Genomic DNA, 6,544 nt, shown 5'->3' on the forward strand with positions numbered 1-6,544 from the left:
CAGCGCATTTCTTGCCAATCCGTGAGGATTTTTCGGCTGACAAACTTGCTCAAATCTATGTAGATGAAATCGTAGCTCGACATGGTGTTCCCTTGAACATCATTTCTGACAGAGATGCTCGTTTCACTTCTCATTTTTGGAGAACCATGCAATCTGCTATGGGGTCCCAACTTAATCTGAGCACAGCTTATCATCCGCAAATGGATGCCCAATCTGAAAGAACAATCCAGACACCGGAGGATATGCTTAGAGCTTGTGTGATCGATTTTGGTGGTAGCTGGGATTCACATCTACCATTGATTGAATTCTCCTACAACAACAGTTATCACTCCAGCATCAACATGGCTCCTTTCGAGGCTCTCTATGGTCGAAAATGTCGTTCACCAGTCTGCTGGAATGAGATCGGCAAGGCTCAGCTTACTAGACCTGCCCTCATTTTAGAGACAACAGATAAGGTAAAGAAAGTTCGTGATAACCTTCAGACAGCTAGAAGCCGTCAAAAGAGTTACGCGGACCTAAAACGCAAGCCCTTGGATTTTCAAGTCGGTGATCGTGTATTACTTAAGGTCTCACCTTGGAAAGGTGTGATCAGATTTGGAAAGAAAGGAAAACTTGCACCTAGATACGTTGGACCATTCAAAATCGTCGAAAGAATCGGTAAGGTAGCCTACAGACTTGAGTTACCTCCTGAACTTGGAAATGTTCATCCAACCTTTCACGTGTCCAATCTCAAGAGGTGTTTAGCTGATGAGAACCTCCACATACCGCTTGACGAAATTCGTGTTGATAAAACACTGAAATTTGTCGAGAAACCGGTGGAAATCATGGAACGTGAAGTCAAGTGGCTTAAACGCAAGCGCATTCCTTTGGTCAAGGTTCGCTGGGAATCTAAACGTGGACCCGAGTTCACTTGGGAACGCGAAGATCAAATGAAGGCAAAATATCCGCATCTTTTTCCACGAGTTTCCTCTAAATAAATTTCGGGACGAAATTTCCACAAGTAGGGGAGACTGTAACATTTGTGCTTGTAATCATTATGAACAGTTCAGTTATCAATAAAACAATGTTATTTGATCCCAATGTTTGTTTGGTTGTGTTTTGCATTTTTTCATGTTTTGACTTTTGTTCGATTTTAAACTCTACATCGCTTTCTGGAGAATTATACGCAAACTGGTGCGTAAACGTACTCAGTTTAACGCGACAAATACTTCGGAACATCAACATATACTCAACATACCTTAAATAACCTTTACATAACTTAGAAATAAGTTTTGAAGGCTTTGGTATGGCTAAAACAAGTTAATTCGCTTACAGGGACTAAACTTGACAAACTGCGAAAGTATGCCAATTTGAACTGTAACAAACATTCCGGAACATGTCCATAAGTTAAACATACCATAAATATCCTTTACATAGCTTAGAAATAGGCTTTGAGGGGTTTGGTATGCTAAAACAAACTTTTGGATCATTCAGGGACTAAAAATGTCAAAAAGTGCACAAGTTTGCACTTCCGCGCATAACTTACATTCTGAATACATCCGGACATCCACAAATTTATGTAAGCATCCTTATATTATTCCTTAGTGTTTGGCATGAGAAAAATCCATTCGTCGCATCATTTGGATCGTTTTTCGCGCTAATGCGCATTCCGTCGTAATTAAGCGAACATCGCGATCGTACGGCCAAACGAACTGACATCCGGAATATTTTTGAGCATGTTTCATGTCCACAATGTTTAGGCATAATTTTAGGGCCTTAAAGTTGGCTTTACGGGCCTTAGAAGTGCTGAAAATGGCTTAAATGCGCAACCGGGACCTAAACTGTAAATTCTGAAAGTTGTGCAGATCAGACAAGGCCAGGCGGCCCGCCTGAGTTTTGCCTGCATCCTAACGCGGGCCGCGTGGCCCCTGCAGATGCAGAAACTTGTTTTTCTTGCAAAACTTGGCCTTTCAAACACTCCAAAGGGCAATGCCGTTTCACAATCTGTAGAGTTAAGGTCATTATAAGCCACCACAACATCTTGAGAAGTGTACGCATAAGATCGTGGCACGATATTCAAGAAACAATCCTAACGGCTTTGCTTTTCCTATAAATACCCCCCCCCCACCATTTGTGTTAAAACCCACAAAACTGATCAAAGAGCTCTAAGTTGATGCCATTGCTTCATACCTGAGCTCCTAGATCAAGTTTAGCTTTCGGGGACCCTTCGTAAGTGTTCTTTCGTTCTTTTATTCGCTTTTCGAGTCCGAAAGTCAATGTTTTGTTTGACTTTCTGCGTTGACCAGCCTATGGTCAACACGAAGTTCATTGGAACTTCATAACATGAGCGTGATCACGATGGTTATAGTTCGTAGTGACTATACCTACTGATTACCACGTTATCAAGGCTCAGTGACGAGTCGTAGTTTTGGCCAAAATGCGCATTCTTGCGTATTTTGTAACCAAACTACTCGTGAGCATCAAAGCCGTTTGTTTTGATGCCAAACCTGTTTTCTAAACTTAGTTAAGCATGTTCTAACATGCTTAGCTCGTCACTTTTAGTATAGTGCTTATATAGGGTCGTAAGGTAAGCGATCTAAACCATCGCTTATAGTTTCGAACCCGACCCATTTGGTCGATCATTAGGATCCAACCAAACACATTAGGTGACCATAGCTGTAAAACCTTCCGAGGTTATACCTTGTGGTCACTATGTTAGGCGTTCCAAACGCGTTCTACGCGAACGACGCGTTAAGGTAGCATAAGCTACCTAAACGGGTCGTAATGGGCCGTAAGCACTTAGGTTAAGTTTCATTTTAGTATGTAGGCTTTGTTAAGCCATATTACACGAGTCTCCATACTCGTTTGGTTTACGAACCCGCATACTATCCGATCCTTCCGGTTTTGGTCCGGTATATTAATATAGCTACCTATTAGGTGTCGTTTGATATTCCGTGATCTCTAGCATTATTTGGTTATTATACAAGAACTTCAAAGCAATCTCAGGTGAGTACATTGAACCCCTCTTTTACTGTTTTCCAAACTGTTTTGGGGTGAAACACATGTGCCTACTTGTTACTTTCATGCTTTCCATGTTTTCACATCATATACCTGCTATGTTCGTTAGTACATTATAGTACATGATTTCATTACATTTCATGCTATGTGTGCCCATTGTGTGCGTACTTAGTACATTGTTTTACATTACATTTCTGCTATGTATGTTGACTGAGCATGCTAGTACATTGATTTACATGACTTTTATGCTATGTATGCCCATTGTGTGCTTACTTAGTACATCATTTTACACTACATTTTATGCTATGTATGCCCATTGTGTGCGTACTTAGTACAATTATTCATCACATGCCTACATTTCGGTATGACATTTGGGTTGTTTAACATGGAACAATACATTCATTAACATTAGCTACGCCATTCGTTAGTAGGTAGTGGTACCATAGGAATTGACAACTCCCGTTCCAGACATCCTAGTTTGGTTTGGATGAAAGGAATGACCGAATTCGATATACATAACTTAGATAAACCTTTAATTTGTTTAAGGGTTTATCGCCACAGTCTCAAGGCTTGGATGTATGCATTTTCACAATACCGCATAAATGTTTGTATCAGTATAGCATGCATTTGTTCCACAAAATATAACTTTTATTTAAACCATGTTTTACTTCAATACCTTGTTTTTGTACATATTACATATGGTTTAGTTGATATATTTCACTTACCATACATGATATATTTTGGGTACACATTACATGATCTACATTAAACATAAACATTTTGACATTGATATACACATTTGGTGGTTTACATTGAACATAAACATTTCGATATGGTTTACACAATAACACTTGACAACTGATTTATACATGAACAATTTACAAGGTGGTTGGTTTGGGTAAATGGTTTGAGTAACGTGGCGTATGTAATATGATACAAACATGGTGGATACGCCGCTGGTACTTCCTATATATAAATGCTTGTATAATATTATATATCGTAGCGTTATCTAAATCATTTCAGTTTAGACATATTACGTTTACACAAATAACAAATTCTTCACAAGACATTATTTTTACAAACAACTTATCTTATACAAACACATTTTTACTAGGTTATTCATTTAACCTTACATTATTCTCTTATTTATACATATCACCTGATCTTATCGTTTTTCATACGATTTACAAGACAAAAACAAATTAAAGGGTTCATGACTGACTGTTATTAAATGTTTTCTTTAAACTCAAGTCATGAATCCCATTTTCACAAAACATATGTATCTCACATGCATTTTTATGCTGACGTACCTACTTTCACATGTGTTTTCAGGAGCTTTTCCATAGGATGATGAACGTGACACTAGGGCGGACCTGTGCCTTAGAGAATAAAAATGAAGATAGACTAGTTTAATTATGTTTTGAACTCTTTGTTTTCCTGTTTAAGACAATATAACACTCTTGTTTATAAATAAAATACAACTTTGTATGCCATGGTTATGAAACAATTAATTCTGTCCCAACACTCCCCGGTGTTTCCGTCGCGGTTGCATGTTATACGCGGCCGGGGTGTGACATATCTTCTGCGTTGGATCTGCATACTGATAATCCTAAGCCTGTCAAGATCCAAAATCTCAAATGTGAAGTCCAGGAACTGCTTACAACATCTCAAAAAACCAGTACTGGATTCAACTACGCTATTGTTGGATGGTCTTCTTATCTGAGATCTTGCAATATTGCTTTTGGTGATCAACTTTCGTTTGAATTTCACAAGTCTACTCAATTGCTGAAGTTAACAAAAGTTGTGCATTGCATGACAAAGATAAAGTCCTCTTACTTTGTGTTGCATTGATTGAAGAATTATAGATAACGTTTCATGTCATGATTGTTTGTGGTTGTACATTTAGTTCATCGGTGCTACTAATTTTGTTTCTTAGACATGTTCTATATGTAGTTATATCTATAAACAGGTTTCATTGTCAACGGGTGGGTACTCCATTTTTTGGGTAGGACAATGGAAATACTCATATGTATTTTATATATTAACTGATGATGCATGTTTATAATTGTCTATTATCTATAATAGATAACAAGTTTTGGTACAATATCTATACATGTATCTATACGTTCTATTAAAATGTGTTATGCATGGTTTTCTGTGTCGCCTCTGTCGAAGCATGGCAGCGGCTCTGCCTTTTTATTATCAAGAATACCAACTTAATCATTTTCAAACCTTAGATCTGACCTGAAAAATGAAATCAATGAGACTTAGGTGTTGTTTGTTTTTTCAGAGGTAAAACATCTGCAGATATCTGTAGCAAAAGAGGTGGACCAAACCTCTCTAGCTGCAAGAAGAAGACTGTTTGTTTTTTTTACTTCTGCAATGCAAACACCTCATGAAAATTAAAACCTACCAATTTTTTTTTACTTCTACAATGCAAACACCAGCAAGTAATAATCGTTAAACATGAATAAACCTCAAAATAATATCCTCATGAGATTGGTGTGGAAGATTATGGCTCAATTTCATTCCCATGACCGAATACAAACACCTCATGGCTATAAAACATGATACAATCACCATCCTAATTTGCAGTTTTGCACATAAATCCTGAAGCAAAATCACACAAACAAGATTAAAAAAATGCTTACATTTAAAAAGCACAACAAGGAGCCAGCTAATAAACCTCCAACAGCCAAAAGTACCAAAAACCGAAAATCAAATATCACCTATACAGTAACAAAAAAAAACACTAATTAAACCATATTCATCATTAAAACTTCAAAAAAAACAACACAATATTTCCCCAAATTCAACTTAAGAAGAATCGTACCTTTTCAATTTCAGACTCGGTGGATTTGACAATCTGTAACGCAGGATTGGTTCCGTTAGGATTTGAAATGGCGTAATTGAAGGTGTTAACGGCAGTTGATGGAGTTGACTTTGACTTTGGTTGTGGTGATGGTGGTGGTGGTGAGGCGAGGGAGGCGATTGAGGTGGAGAAGCGGCGAGGACGGGCGGCGGATGGTGGTGTGGTGGAAAGTATGATCGGAAGTGGCTAGCCGGCGAAGATAGAAACCGACGGCAGCATATTCAGGGGAGAAGAAGAAGAAGTGTGTGGGTGAGTGGTGATTGGTGAGTGGTTGATGGGCTGATATGTGTGTTTTGGTGCGTGGGGTCTGGGTTTTGGGGCGGCTCTTGCTTTGGAACGAACGGTGGTGATGAAAAAGAAAGGAAGAAGAGGGTAAGAAGAGGTGAGAAGACCCATTCTCACATCTGCGCCAAAAAGAGGTCTCGCAGACCTTTTTTAATGAAATGTCTTCTGAAAACCAAATACTCTTCAGACCTAAACGTCTGCGCGTGGTCTGCGCGGCGCAGACAAAAGAGGCCAGGAAGAGCTTTTGTGAAAAAACAAACACCTCCTTACTATTCTCGCCAGAAAACCAAGTACACCCGTCGATGTCCTCTTGATCGTGGAGGAACCCTAACCATAGCCGCCTAATCTCTTCAGAAAAGGGCTCACAAGAATATTAGTTCGACTCCATCA

The 6,544-nt window shown here is 38.8% G+C and overlaps 1 long non-coding RNA gene across 1 annotated transcript; it reads right to left on the reverse strand.

Moving 5' to 3' along the window:
- Window positions 1-5,680: 5,680 nt before the first annotated feature.
- On the reverse strand, window positions 5,681-6,111 carry LOC118481278. Its single transcript, XR_004865209.1, has 2 exons — window positions 5,831-6,111; window positions 5,681-5,726 (listed from the first exon to the last, which is right to left on the reverse strand). It is a non-coding gene; the product is annotated as an uncharacterized LOC118481278 (long non-coding RNA).
- Between the last annotated feature and the right edge of the window lie 433 nt (window positions 6,112-6,544).

The sequence above is a fragment of the Helianthus annuus genome, chromosome 8 (genome assembly GCF_002127325.2).
Source record: "Helianthus annuus cultivar XRQ/B chromosome 8, HanXRQr2.0-SUNRISE, whole genome shotgun sequence".
Lineage (NCBI taxonomy): Eukaryota > Viridiplantae > Streptophyta > Magnoliopsida > Asterales > Asteraceae > Helianthus > Helianthus annuus.